This window comes from Stenella coeruleoalba, assembly GCF_951394435.1.
Source record: "Stenella coeruleoalba genome assembly, chromosome: 1".
Taxonomy (NCBI): Eukaryota; Metazoa; Chordata; class Mammalia; order Artiodactyla; family Delphinidae; genus Stenella; species Stenella coeruleoalba.
In genome coordinates, this window is record NC_137169.1 from 48,326,666 (window position 1) to 48,342,963 (window position 16,298).

Below are 16,298 nucleotides of genomic sequence, written 5' to 3' on the forward strand. Positions count from 1 at the left end.
AAGTTGCTGATCACTGGTCAGCAATGGGCATTTCTCTCTGACGTGGGGTCAGGTGCTGTAGGCACTCCAGGCTCAGAGACAGGAAGAGACATGTTTCTTTCTCTTAAGAGATCCTCACTGACAAGAACATTGGGATTTAGGGCATGGTTTTTCCAGGGTCACAGTGCTAGTAAAGGTGGGACTTGCAACTTGAATGTAGGGTTTCTGGGTCCAAATGCAGTGCCGTTTCCTGTATGCCTATGCTGATTCTTTATGAGAAACAAGGTCTTTTCAAAGGGATTTACAAACATTGGCAAGCAGAATATGAAATCCATTCTCTCAGCTAAGAATATTCTCTTTCATTCTTTTCCATTCTACTTAGAAATGAGCCTTGTCCTCATTTCCACTCCCAGTTAAGCCATTGGGTTTGTCTACTGGCTACTTAACTATGTATTTTGAGCTATGACATCCTGGTTACAGGCCCCACACTTTTATTGGGGGTTGGGGGGCGAGGAGTCCAGTACAGATTGAGAAGGGATGACGTGTAGAACAAGACATGCTCTAAGTAAGAAGCATGACGTTTTACAGTAACTGAACGGCAGGAGGAGAAGTATCTTAATGATGTGATTCAGACCCTGACTGCTAGCCCTGCCTTGGTGTCATGATCACCAACCATTTTACAGATGGCAAAACCGAGGTCTGTGTACACATTCTTCTACTCATTGTACCTAAGTTGCACACGGCGCAGCCTTGCAGCCCGGCATCTGAGAAACGAGTTAAGAATACACAGAAATGGCATAGACCAGTTGTCTTAACTGTGTTTATGCTGGGAATTTGAGGGAGGTACATTAAAGTCTTTCCAAGAAATTACAGCAGTTGAGTATACGGTCCTCCTTCCAGCTGGAAAAGTATGTTTGGGCTAGAAGATGACAAACAAATGTCTGTTCCTAATTTTCAAGGTGATAAAGGCATTAAGAGATGGGAAATATTCTAAGTACTAAACAAAATTGGAGGACAAAACTGAGGTTAGATCATTTTTCCAACATACAAAGGGGAAGCAAACAGGAAACTCACCATGGCTAAAGGAAATCAGTGACTTGGGTTCTAGCCCCAGCCTGCTTAGCGAGCAATGTGACCTTGGGGAAGAACCTCACCCCTCAAACTCTCGGCTTCCTCTTCAAAGAGCTGCCAGTCGCTGTGCTTCGTATCCTCATAGGATCATTTGGAGAATCAAGTGAGTCATCAAATGGAAAGTGCTTCGGAAAATATAGTTTTAAGTGTTAAAGGAATGTTCTTATGTTTCAAGAAAGTAAAGCCCGTGGGAAATCCTAGAGGTGAGAAGAGGGCCAGCTGGGGGTGACATTAGCAGTAAGAAGTGAGGAAATAAATTGACTTATTTTTAGGACTCAGAGGTCCTGTGAGGCCCTGGAATTGGCTGTAGAAAACCAAGGTGGAAATCAAAAGGCTTCAGCTACGGGTGAGGTTGGGGCCAAAGCCACATCTAGGAAGCTCTATCGCATGGCAACCAAGCACGTGACTCTAGAAAGGCCTCCTGCATTTAAGTCCCCACACCAACTCCCCATCTCTTACTTGCTTTGGGGTCTTGAGTGAGTCATTAACCACTAGGCCTTTGTCTTTCCATCTGCAAAATGGGAACAATCATACTTCCCTCATATAGTTGCACTGAGGATTGAATACATCAATGTTTGTGAGGTGCCCAGTGCAACCATGTACTCAGTTTAAGAGTGTGGGCTCCAGAGCCAGAATGCCAGGGTTCAAATCCTCGCTCTGTTACTTACCTAGCCATACCCTCTGAGGTTCTCTGGCCTCATTATCCCCACCTATACCAGGGGTAAGAGTGTCACCTCCCTGATAAGATTACTGTGAGGACCAAAGGAGTCCGTCTGTGTAAGTGCTTTGTGCCTGGCATACAGGAATCCCTCAATAAACGGGAGCTTGTACATAATCAGATTTATTCTAATTACTTTTTATTAGTGAATGCACACTGAGCATTTGAGTGAATATATATTTGAATCCTCAAATATTTTCAGACCTGAATAGAACCTAAAACGGCCCACACCCTCCCCCCGCCCCACCACCAGGGCCCACAGTTTGCTCTCTAACACTCCGAGGGCATATAATTGCTCCTGAACAAACAGAATCTGTCTCTGAGTTTGGACATCAATGGACTTGAAACACACATTAGGATAATCTCTTAACCATGTCCTATAAATATTCATTGTGGTTTAAACCCTTGTCACGATGGAGGAGCCCAACAACAATTCCTTGGGCTGCCGAGTTTCCCTGTGTCAGAGCAGCCAAGGTGAGGGGGCGAGGGCGGGATGCTGCAGGAAGGAGCCAGGGCCGCACCTGGATAGGCTCAGCGCATCCTTCCACCTCCACCCACCACCCCGCACCTGCCTGGCCACTCACAATCACTCCTCTCCTCCCACAGGGAGCTCAGCCATGGCCTCAAGTCATTGGGCCTCCCCAGCACCTAGCACAGATCCTGGCACAGTTTGCTCTACAAAGGTTTGTTGAATAAATGAGGAAGCCTTAGTGGAATGACTGAATGAGGATTAACAGTTCTCCTTGACCATTCGAAGGGGGAGGAGGAGATCTCACAATCCTTGGCGGGGATGTGAGGCACCCCGGGCATTCAATGATGGCCAGAAAGAAAGAGAGGAGTGACTCTGGAAAGACAGGGACTGGAGATGTCAGAAGTCCCTATTGCAATGTCATAAGGATTTTTCCAAACTGGGGTCTGACTCTGGTGGATTCTGATACGCAGGGTGAGGTGGACCCAGAAGCAGAGGTCCCCAGGGAAAGAGCCATGCTTGCAATCAGGTAGGAACAGCCCTTTCCTTTCCCCAGGACCCCAGCCAGTGCCTGGGGCAGGGGATGGAGAGGGCGTGGTTGGAGGATTTGTAGGAGGTACAGAGGAGGGGATTGTGACTGGGCACCTGTCAGGGCTGCTGCTCCACGGGATGTGATTTAGGGCAGGCCCTGCTTCAGGTGGAGGCTGGAAAGCTAGGTAGCAGGCATTCGGCGAATTCCTACTTGGCGCCACAAACTAAGTGCTATTCATCCATTATCTCATTTAATCCTTATACTTGTTGAATCTCCATGTTATCAATGAGGAAAATAACTTCAATAACTTCATTCTTGGATCACACAGCTTCAAACTGATGAAGATTCAAATGCAGGTTCATTTGATTTCAAAGGCCATGAGATTTTTCAGGATCCTTTTTTCCTCTCCAGGCTTGTGTCCTGGGTAATCAAGATAGGCAGGGGTAGATAGTCCAGCCAGATATCTAGACTAGAGCCCCAGGCTCAGGGTAACAAAACAGATGCTAGATCCCGGCTGCTGGTGGGGTCTTCCTATTGGGTCCTGTTCCCTGGGTCGGCCTGGCTCGGGAGGAGAAGTATCTTAATGATGCAATCCAGACCCTGACTGCTAGCCCTGCCTTGGTGTCATGATCACCAACCATTTTACAGATGGCAAAACCGAGGTCTGTGTACACGTTCTTCTACTCGTTGTACCTAAGCTGCACACAGCACAGCTTGCAGCCCAGCATCTGAGAAACGAGTTAAGAATACTTAACTCGGATGAACTCACAGGTGACAGGGATCAGGGACGAACGTACAGCACCTGGAAACCTAATCATGCAGCCCTAGACTGAGGACTGGTAGGCAGGGCCTGCCATTCTTGTTTTCTGGTTGCTTTTCGTTCACTCTCTACCTCCTCACCCATAAAAAGATACCTTACAGGGAAGAAAGAGGAGAAGGAAGAGGTAAACAGACTAATGAGAGGCTGTCAGACATCTCCTTCCTATATTGACACAAATGAAGGAAGCTGCTGGCCTCATTACTGGGTCTCCCCCACACGATCACAAGGCTGGAAGAGAACAGGGGGCAGGGTGAAGGGGGCACAAGGAGCCTTGCAAGTGGCTCTGTGATTTTATGCAAATTTCTTAACCTCTCTGGGCTTCAGTCAAACACCCTGTAAAAAGGAATCACTGACATAAATGATGAAAATGAAGTTCTTTGAACCTGATGAAGAGACAACGTAAATGTTGAATTGTATTAAGAGCACCTTGAAAGTGAAAGTAAGATTCCTACCTCTAGTTAGTTTCCAAAAGACTTTCACATTCATTGCCCTGGCTGTGATTAGGTTGAGTGGTGCTGCTATTCAACCCCATTCTACAGCCTGGAAAATTGAGACTCAGAGAGGATACATTGTGTTCAACGACAACAAGTTGAAAAGAGATTAAACTGGATGTTGGGAGATGGTGTCGCATGATGTAGACAATACATACGGAGCCAGATACAGCCACAGCCTAAGAATGGTTCCATTAAAATGATAACGCTGTGATGTGTTGCTATGTCTGTCGTAGGAATGAAGAAGCAAAGCTGCAAAGGCTAAGAAACTAGCACAAGGATAGAGCACTGTGGCTGAGCTATGAGTCCAAGACTGTCCAACCCCCACCAAAGACACAGACCTGCTGACTGCCCATCTCCACGTGAGCAGTGTGGGTGCTGGACCCGCCTGTCCCACGCTGCCCTGCAGGGCCTGTTCCTCCCAAGGCAGGCCCGGCTCCTGTGGCTGCTTCCCAGCTCACCTCTACACGAACTTGACTCGAAAGGGTTTACTAAGCAAATTAATAATGTAAACGAGATTGCAGCTAGCACCTTCCATGCAGGGAAGGCCTACTGCACAATAACTGTTTGCATACAAATGAAGGCTGCAGTTGAAAATGAATCTGTAATGCTCTGGAAAGCAGGCCATCAAGGCCGCTGACGGGGGATACTTTGGTATCTCTCGCATCCTTCTTGCTATTACATGAATTACAGCAAGTCTGCAATACAAAGTGCTGTATACCTTAGGCTGCGTTTTTCATACTAGGCTTTCCATTTCCTCCGCACAATAACCTAGGATGGTGCGTGTTAGGAAGGTTCCCATTTAGTTGATGAGGACACTGAAGCTTTGAGAGGTTGGGAAACTAGTCATAGCCCCAGAAGACAGCAGCATGGGACCTCAAACCCAGAGTATCTGCCTCCAGATTTAGCGGCTAAATCTGTGTGGCTAAAAAACAAAACAAATCGTCTTTCTAAAATTTAGTTGTTTGTAAGCCTTTCAATAATATCTGACCTTTAATTGATTACTGAATGCTAAGGAAGCATGAGATCATTTAGTTCTCACATAATCTATGAAGCTGGTATTGTTATTTCCATAAAGAATCGGAGGCTCACAGAAGTTATGTGACTTTTCTAAGACCACGTGGCAAGTGGTTGGACCTACATTCAAATCGGGTCTGGCTGAACCCAAATCCCAGCTCTCATCCACCCCTATCTTAATTTGCTCTGGGGGTAGGAGTAGCTGTAAAAAACCCAGAACCCTGGGCCCTACCAAGACCTGCTGGATCATAACTTGTGAAGGCTGACTCTGGATGACGTCAACTTTCCGAGGACTCTGATGCTGCCGGTCTCTGGGGAATGCCATTTCGCCTCTTCTTTAGTTTCGATAAGGGTTCCTTAATGTCCCCCTTCCTTGAAGTCCGTGGGCAAATGTCCCCCAAATGGCAGAGGAAAAAGGTACCAGCTAGCTAGAGATGTCACCTCCGAGACGGAGGTACCTGCCAGGGAGGGGAGAGAGCCCTGTGGGCCTCCATTCCAGTATTTTCATTTATCATGCAAATGAACGGAGTAAAATTAGGTCATGTCAGGGGCTTGCAAATCAAAATTGTGCCAGAGGGCCCTTCCCTTAGCCCAGCATTCTTCAGATGCTTCTATTTCGGAATTTCCCATCTAATCAAGGAGCTCCTGGTGCCAGGTCTCCTCGGCTCGAGGGAGGTCCATGGCCTGGGTCTTTGGATTTGCAGTAATGATTCTCAGCCAGGCCTCAGCTTCCGGCTCTGCTGAATCCAGACAAGGGACCACTAAGTGCTCGCACTGTGAGTTCAATGAAAAAAAAAAAGCTGCACGGCCTTGGAGTCAGAGGCCTGCCTGGATTAGATCTAACTGATGCTGTCAGGGCACTGCCCCAGACTGGATGCTTCTCTGCACAGAACTGATCTTCCAGGGAGCTCACACCTGGGCTCTGCCACTTATGAACTAGGGGACATGGGGCCAGGCCCTTGGCCATCTGAGCCCATCTCGCTGTGCCTGACACTATGCAGGTGTGCTCCGTATATGCGGCATACGCTTGAAGAAGTCAACTCCTCATGTTTGCCAGTGGGTGATGCATTAGGGATATACATGCACAGTCAAAGGTCGACTTTTAATGCTCCCCTTGTTAATTTGGTTACACATGCATTCACCGTACAGGTACTTGCTTCTGGTAGGAGGGTTTGTGTGGATTCGCATCTGTCCTTTCCCTTGAGCCTGGGACTACATTGCTGACTCCATTCCTAATTCTCTGAGGCGAGACAGTCAAGCTCTTTGCACCCAGTCAGGATTTGCTACCTGCTGCTGAACCGCTGCCCGAATAAATGAATAATTCGCTATGGAAGGAGCTGGTCTTTATTCAAAGCTCCAGCTTCCTTTGATGGGCTGTATTTGGCAGAATAAAGAAAAGTTCAGCACTCCCAAGGGCCAGGGGGTTAGAGACAATGACCATCATTTTCAAAGACCTCACGGTGTTTTAGAAATGACCCACCTGAAATCTGAACCATGCAGCTACGCTTCCCCACGACAGTAAGGAAGATCTGGGTGTTTAATAAATTCAAGAAAGCCAGTGACTAAGGGGGAGCTGAAATTCAGAATATTTGTTTTATTTTTAGTAGGTTTGTTCTCTTTCCCTTATTTGTAGTGTTGGCAGCCCCTTAGATGCTGGTGTCCTTATTCCGTGGTAGAAAGATATTGGGCTTTGAAAACAGATTCAGTGGAGTTCAGAGCCTTACCCTTTCACTCCCTGGCCTTCTGACCCTGGGGGGCCCCCTCTGATTCCCCTGCAAATGAGGTGACAGAACTGCTATCCACTCCACAAGGCTGCTGGGAGGCTTAGCTGAGGGGGAGATAATGAAAGTGCTCTGTAAACCATAGCTCTATATAGATCTAATTAACATGACTATTTCTGTTCTCTTAGTTCTATTTTCTTCTCTTAATAATTACAGAATCTTGGGTTTGGAGGAGAGCAGATGCACGGTCCTCCTTGTTAGAACCAACTGGAGAGCTGGTTCAAGTACAGACTCTCTCTGGGCCGGTCTTGGTGGTGGCGGGGGAGAGGGACCCTGCGGTCTAGAGAGCAGCCAGGTTTGAGAAACACTGATCTAGTCCCTGAACACCTGAAGCCTCTGCAACCTCCCCAGGAAGAGGTGTTTTCATCATATTACCAATGCAGACCAAGAGGGAGAGACCTGGACAATCTAAAGGTTTTAGTATACTCACCGCTGTCTGGGGAGAACACAGCACACCACACAGGGCCACTCAGGGAAGCACCAGGGTTGGCCGTCAGTCAGAGAGAGATGCGGGATGTGGGAAGGGCTTTTACTGTGGTTTCTTCCAGAACAAAAGGGTGAGGCAGGGCAAGCAGGCTTAGCATTGGCTAGAGTGAATAATTTCAACAGGCACTGTGACATCAGGACTGTCCCTAGTTGATACCTGGCCCTGGCCCTGGGATGACTAAGACAGGTGGATAGCAGCCTGGAGTATGAGAGCCCAATAGGATAAGTGGTTGAGGTGGTGGACTTTGTTGGCTATTGAAGACAAAGAACTGACTGACCTCAACCAATCCCTCAAAACGAAGTCAATATTTACACCCTTTAGGATGGCTGCTATCAAGAAATAAAACAAAACAAATAAACCCCCAAACCCAGAAAATAACAAGTATTGACAAGGATGTAGAGAAATTAGAATGCTTGTGCACTGTTAATAGAAACATAAAATGGGGCAGCCAATATGGAAAACAGTATGGTGGTTCCTCAAAAAATTAAAAATAGAACTACCATATGATCCAGCAGTTCCACTTCTGGATATATACCCAGAAGAATTAAAAGCAGAGTCTTGAAAGGATATTTGCACACCCATGCTGAGAGCAGCATTATTCACCAACAGTCAAAAGGTGGAAGCAATACAAGTATCCACTGACCGAAGAATGGATAAGCAAAATGCGGTCTATGTACACAATGGAATATTATTCAGCCTTAAACAGGAAGAAAATTCTGGTACATGCTACAACATGGATGAACCTTGAGGACATTATGCTTGGTGAAATGAGCCAGTCACTAAAAGACAAATACTGTATGATTAATTCCACTAATATGAGACCCTAAAGTAATCAAATCCATAGATACAGAAAGCAGAATGGTGGTTGCCAGGGCCTAGGGGGAGGGGGGAATGGGAGTTGGTGTTTAATGGACATAGAGCTTTAGTTTTGCAAGAAGAAAAACGTTCTGGAGATTGGTTACACACCAACGTATGGCTAAGATGGTAAATGTTATGTGTATTTTACCACAATTTTGAAAATCTGGGTCAAGACAGTGCACACATATACAAAACTACATTACAAGTGGTCACCTACCTCTGCTTGGATATCTCCAAGGAGGCAGAGCTCACTGCCTCATCAGGCAGCCCCACTGAACTCCAGCCTTCTGACTGTGAGAACCTGCTTCCTGATACTCACCTAATACCTGTTTTCCTGTACCTTCTACCCTTTGGTCAGAGTTTTCCTTTGGGGCCACATAAACTAAGCCTTACTCTTCTTTCACATGATGCCAACTATTGCAACATTTGGTGCCAGGATCCTTTCTCTTTTGGGATTTTCCAACAGGTCTGTACTTGACAGGGGTTCAAATCTCCTCTCCTCCTTTCACTTCTGTCTGATTCGCCTTGTCTGAGCGGGAAAGGGGTAGTTGCATGAGAAAATGCTCAGACTGTACAGGGAGTTAGCTGTGAAACCTGAACCAGTGATAATAACCACAGCTACTAGTCGCTAAGCATCAGTTACATGCCAAGCATCACACTGGTGCTTTATAGCCAACACATGGCATCCGCCTCACGATCCTATGAGGTGCGTATTATCGTGCCTGGTTTACAAATGGGTTGAAGCTCAGAGACGTGAAGATACTTGCCTGGGGTCACTCAGCCAGTACCCCAGGAGCTTGCACTAGAACACAGGGCTGCCTGACATTGTTCAGATCAGGGTACTTTCATTTCCTGACCCAGCCACACTGGGCCATGACTAAGAAAATTAAATTCTGAGCCAAAGCAGGAGAGATGTCTACCAGCCTATAGATCTCTCTCTGGGCCTCCTCCGCAGGTACGCTTCAGGGACTCAAGTGACTCTGCTGGTTTTATATGCGAGGCTGGTGGAATGCCTTGTCAAACACCCAAGCATATTTTTGTCACTTTAAGAAATCAAGGCAATTTCTGCACTTGACAAAGGTAAAATCTTTTAAAGCTTTGGAGGATTGGGAAAGGGAATAAAAAAGACGTTAATAGAATGACATATTTTTAGTGTAACACTTCAGAGAAAACTCTGGGGGAACAAAAAATAAAATGAACGACCTAAATATGTTTTTTTTTTTACACTAGGAGCTTCAAAGGAGCGGGCTGTGCTGGATATCTGAGTGCCCCAAATCTGTAAAGGATTGAAAACAATGGGAACCCTCTTGGACAAAGGCCCTGCTTTAGTCTGTAAACTGCACCAGGCTGAACGCCGGGTTAACTACTTTGAGCTGACTGACTACGGGTGAATTACTGGACCTTCTCAGTGTCAGCATCTGTAAAGTAAGGACGGTGGTACTAACCTCACAGAACTCTGGTGAGATTTATATGAAACCGACGTATATTAAAATTGTATTAAATATTTATTATATTTAATGTAACATATCTATATAACATATAGTATAATGCCTATATTACATTTAATATTTATATTAAATCAGTTATATTTGATGAAATGAGTGGAAAGCACGGTACGTGATAGGCATGTTCCAAGGGAAAACGGAAATGTTTTCCTTTAATTTAGTGGCAGGGCTCTTAGTTGAAAATTGGACAAACAGCTCAATTAAGAAGACTATTAAGATATCTTCTATTTTCGCTATGTTCCTGAGAACCTAGCAAATATGAATTCTGCAATCAAATGTGAATGTTATAAGTTGATAGGAGCCTACCCCCTCTTGTGGGTGCTGAGTATGAGAGCCTGGCTGGGGCATCAGGGGTGTCAGGAGGTGTGGACCCTGCTTCTAGCTTCATTACAGGGGCAGGTGTCACCCCAATAGCCATGCTAATCCTTACTAACAGGATTCTGGCTTTGTTTAGATAACAAAGCAGCAATTTGCTCAGGGAGGGTGGGCTCAGTTCCAGAAGTTGAATCATGATTGAGCAAAGCTTACCACGGGAGTCTCATTCCTTTTTGCAGGTGACTTTTAGCAATGGGGCCATGACCGAATTCTGGCCATTGAGACAAAAGGCGGGGGGCGGGGGCGCTTCAAGAAAAGATTTTCCATTCTGATGAAATCCTTTTCCTTCCTGCCTCTGCATTCTGGCATGTGATGATGTGATGCCCGAAGCAAGGCAGCCTTCTTGTGACCATGAGGGAGAAAACCAAGAGGTCTGGCAAAGTGAACTCAGAGGGCTGCAATTATTAAACTGCTGAGTTAACAGACCTGGGAACTGCCTGCCCTGTAATTCTAGTCATGTGACGTAGTAAACCCCAGTGTTTTCAACTACTTTTATCCAGGTCACCTGTTTCCAAAAGCATCCTAAAGGATACAAACACTAACTCATCCTGTGACCCTAGATACCTGCCCTTTCTAGACCTCAGTTTCTTCTTGTATTAAACGTGGGGTTGGATTAGATTCATGTTGGCAAATGAGTAGGTAGCCCATGGGGCAGATTCAGCCTGGTAGTTGTGTTTGGGTTTCCCCGTGCATCATACAAACCAAACTTACTAAGAAAATGTGACTCCTGTACTTCCTAAAACTCTTCTAACTGCCCTTATGAGCCGCTACCCTCATGGGGTAGTGGTGAAAAATGGAATCTTGTCTGTTAGTCCTGCCTCCCTCTCTTCTGGGACAAAGGGTCTTTTTGGACACCTTGGCTCTTCTCTGTAAATGCTCATGGCCAAGGGTGAAAGAGAAGGGCTTACATGCTCTTGTGGCTTTAGAACTATGTGGTTTTCTCTAGATCTGCTGTAGGACCGTAGGGCAGGTTGTGGGCCTAGACCCTGTACAGAGTCTGGTCAGATGTAGCAGGCCTTTATGGTTCTTTGGAATATTGTGTTGCCGCTACAGCTGAAATCTTGGATCCTAGACAGAGTCCCTGTATTTTGTAACCTCGGTTGTCAGGTCTCTTCCAGCTGTCTGTGCTGGACCCCTCCACATTCCTTCCCTGGGATGTCCAGGGTGTGGACAGGTGCTGGGGAAGCAGGAATAGTACTTAGATCTGTTATCGGAGACATCTCTGTACACACGTGTGTTACTATGCTCTCCTGTGGGATGTGGTACCAAGCCAAATGCTGAGAGTTCTTGTCTCTCCCAGGCAATGTCCAGAGGAGTGGGCTCTGGCTTCCTGTATTCTTGAGTCCCCTCATCCCTGTCTGGATATCTCCATGACTAGTCCCTGCACCCCTTGTCAAGATGAGGCTACACAGTAGGAGGTAGAGGTGAGAGATGAATAAGAATCCTGCTATCTGATTTCCTCATCAACTTCCTCCTTTTCACATACCCCCAGGACAAATGACCCAAGTTTTTCTTTTCTTTATCCTGACTGGAAGGGACAAATCCTCCTGAATTAGGACGCACGATTTCATGGCAGACAGGTAGGAGAAACCTCTAAACCAGGGACAACAGAAATCAAGAGAATTTTTAAAATTATATCATTGTATTATATTTAAGATCATTTTTCGTTTGTCGCAATATTTTAAAAAATTATAAGATTCTAGATATAAACCAAGATTTTTTATCTTCTCTTTAAAACTTAGAAGCTCTGGCAACATGGAACTCACACTCTTGCAGCACAATAATTGGCTTGAGCTGAGTAGTGTTTTCTTCCCTTCAAGAGTATGTGTACCCATATGGTCACCTTATCTTTGAAAAGGGAGGCAAGAATATATAAGGGAGAAAAGACAGCCTCTTCAATAAGTGGTGCTGGGAAAACTGGACAGGTACATGTAAAAGAATGAAATTAGAACACTCCCTAACACCATACAGAAAAATAAACTCAAAATGGATTAAAGACCTAACTGTAAGGTGAGACACTATCAAACTCTTAGAGGAAAACATAGGCAGAGCACTCTATGACATAAATCACAGCAAGAACCTTTTTGACCCACCTTCTAGAGAAATGGATATAAAAACAAAAATAGACAAACGGGACCTAATGAAACTTAAAAGCTTTTGCACAGCAAAGGAAACCATAAACAAGACCAAAAGACAACCCTCAGAATGAGAGAAAAGATTTGCCAATGAAGCAACTGACAAAGGATTAATCTCCAAGATTTACAAGCAGCTCATGCAACTCAATATCAAAAAAACAAAAACCCAATCCAAAAATGGGCAGAAGACCTAAATAGACATTTCTCCAAACAAGATATACAGATTGCCAACAAACACATGAAAGAATGCTCAACATCATTAATCACTAGAGAAATGCAAATCAAAACTACAGTGAGACATCATCTCACACCAGTCAGAATGGCCATCATCAAAAAATCTACAAACAGTAAATGCTGGAGAGGGTGTGGAGAAAAGGGAACACTCTTGCACTGTTGGTGGGAATGTAAATTTATATAGCCACTATGGAGAACAGTATGGAGGTTCCTTAAAAAACTACAAATAGAACTACCATACGACCCAGTAATTCCACTACTGGGCATATACCCCGAGAAAACCATAATTCAGAGTCATGTACCACAATGTTCATTGCAGCTCTATTTACAATAGCCAGGACATGGAAGCAACCAAAGTGTCCATCAACAGATGAAAGGATAAAGAAGATGTGGCACATATATACAGTGGAATATTACTCAGCCATAAAAAGAAACAAAATTGAGTTATTTGTAGTGAGGTGGATGGACCTAGAGTCTGTCATACAGAGTGAAGTAAGTCAGAAAGAGAAAAACAAATACTGTACACTAACACATATATATGGAATCTAAAAAAAAAAATGGTCATGAAGAACCTAGGGGCAAGACAGGAATAAAGACACAGACCTACTAGAGAATGGACTTGAGGACATGGGGATGGGGAAGGGCAAGCTGGGATGAAGTGAGAGAGTGGCATGGACATATATACACTACCAAATGTCAAATAGCTAGTGGGAAGCAGCCGCATAGCACAGGGAGATCAGCTCGGTGCTTTGTGACCACCTAGAGGGGTGGGATAGGGAGTGTGGGAGGGAGGGTGATGCAAGAGGGAAGAGATATGGGGATATATGTATATGTATAGCTGATTCACTTTGTTATAAAGCAGAAACTAACATACCATTGTAAAGCAATTATACTCCAATAAAGATGTTTTAAAAATATATATATATATATGTATGTATTAGGGACTTCTCTGGTGATCCAGTGGTTAAGAATCCATCTTGCAATGCAGCGGACGCTGGTTCGATCCCTGGTCAGGGAACTAAGATCCCACATGCTGCAGGGCAACTAAGCCTGCATGCTGCAACTACTGAGCCCGTGTGCCCTGGAAACTTCACGCCACAACTACAGAGCCTGCGCACCGCAACTAAGACCTGATGCAGCCAATAAATAAATAAATAACTATTAAAAAATATGTATTAAATGAATGAAAAAAATGAGCAAATGAACATGTGGTCAGTGTTTGGCAACATTCAAAGGCTATCTATAATTATTACCTCATTGATCACCATTGCAACCCTGGGGGATAGTGTCCCCATTTTAGAGGTGAGGAGACAGGCTCAGAGATACAGAATGACTTCCTCGTGATCACACAGAACCAGGCTTGGCAAGCAGGTCCTTTGATTCTGTATGTTTTTTTTTTTAAAGTATAGTTGATTTACAATGTTGTGTTAATGTCTGCTGTACAGCAAAGTGATTCAATTCTTGTTTGGGGTGTAGTGGGATCACACACCAGGTTAGACCAGCAAGACACAGCACTTCCACAAGGGAGCAGCAGGATGACTGTGGTTGGGGCCATTTTCAAGTTCAAAGCCAGCAGAGGATCCCGGGAAGGCCAGAGAGGTGTGTCTGAGACCCTTTCTGGGACTGTGAGAGACCTGAGGCTGGATGGATAAATTTGTCCCATCACATCCCTGACATCTGAACCCAGCTCTGGACAGTTCCTTTGGCTCAGAAGTGCCTATCTTGTGTCATCCAAGTTATCACTTGTTGATACAAAGTAACTAGAGAAGAATCAAAAGCAATGGACCACCATCTTTCTATCAGAAGGCAGGGCTGTTTCTGCCATCATACTAGGAGCTCCCTGAGGACAGGGACAGTGTCTCACCCTCTTCTGTGTCTGAGAGTATAGAAGTGGTGCAGAGAACTCAAGGACCCCTCTTCCCTGGGAGAACCAGCTTGGACCACACCAAGACTTGACCTGGGGCAGACAGACAGTCAGGTGGTAGCAGCAGCTCCACTAGCTTTGTTCCACCTGCCGGAGTGGACCGTGGGAGTCAGGGTCACATAAATTCCTCATGCCACCCTCCCCTTTCTGTGGGGCTTGGATTTATCTCCACATGATAACAGGAGCTCCATGCACCACCACTCAGGAAGAAAAGAGGTCACCCCATCTCATGAAGATAAATACCATAGCATGGTATGACAGCCTCCCTGGGCACCCCACACCGTGTAATTACTATCATAATAAATATTATTACAACCACCAAAAAAAATAAAAAAACAGTATGTGTACCATCTGGCTCTTCACAGTCTGGACATTCCCCGTTGTCTTGGACCTTGAATGCATCCAATTCATCCATCTATCTTCCCCTTCTTGGCATTTAGTTTTCTAAGATCCACTCCACTTACACAGTTGGGACTCTATGGTCAATACCTCTCCCTGCTCCCACCCCATGGCCAGCACCCTGCTAAGCACAGCCAGGGAATATAACGTATTACAGCCTGATTAAACGTATGATTATCACATGAATATATAATATATTATATGTAATTACATAACCCAGTTAAGTATGTACAACTAACACTTATTTATAAATAACAAGAAAGGGTTCATAAAACCCTCTAAGAGCGTTTGAACATGTCACTTCGCTTCTGTTCTTTGAACCAGCTGTGGGACTGTGTGCAGGTTACCAGGGCCAACTGGACTCCTATTTCCTCAACCATGGAATGAGGAGGACAGGACTAATTCCAGGGCTCTGAGATTACATGAGTTCAGCCCAAGAAGCACACATGCTAGGATTAGGAGACCCAAGGAGTGTAAGATAGACCCTCACCTTTAAGGGGTTTATGGTCTAGTTGGGAAAATAAAGCAAAAGCACACGACAGGGAAAGCATCACAAAGCACAGAGGGATCATTGAGTTCCAGGGGCTCAGTGCTCAGAACCACACGATCTTAGAATCAGAAGGAGCTGTAGAACCTCTTCCTTTCCCACCAACATCTTCACTGACCTCCTCTTCTTCTCTGAAAATGCAATTCAGCATCACCCCTGCTCCTCCTGAAGCCCCCAAGTCTGGGGGAGTTAGTACCCTCCACAGTGGTCCTGCAGCTCTGCACAGTTGCTGTTTGTCTGTCCCCCACTGTGCTGTGACTCTTGAGGGCTAGGAATGCAATCGATATCTGTCTTATTTCCCAGAATTCCCTACCCATTATTTTGGTAACAACACTCCCTTCTCCTTGAATTAACTATGCCAGCACCTCATTCCACGTAGTCCTGATGAAATGGCTGGTAAAGATTTCCATCACACACACACACACAGACACACACAGACACAAACAGACACACACAGACACAAACACACACACACACACACACACACACACACACACACACACACACGTCCTCCCTCTGGTGAGCAAATAAAATTAGGCCAGATTCTTTCACCAGGGAATCTGAGTCTTAAGGGAAGTGACATGCTGTGACAGAATATTGAAAGAATTTGAAGCAAATCATTCTTTCCACAGAGTCCATTTGTTCCTGCTTCTGTTATCCACTGGCCTGTCCTTGTTCCCTCACTCCTCCCTTGGATGTTCAATCCTTCCTTAACTCTGAAGTCTTCATGATACTCCCCCTCCTCTGCCTTCTTTATTTTAAGTTCGACAAAGCCATTGCTCTCTGTTGCTTACAACCAAGGATCCTAACTCATTCTGGGATCAAATCTCGTTCAACGTTGGTGCCTAACACAGAGTCTGGCATATGGTGAGCTCTGGAGACAAAATATTAAATGT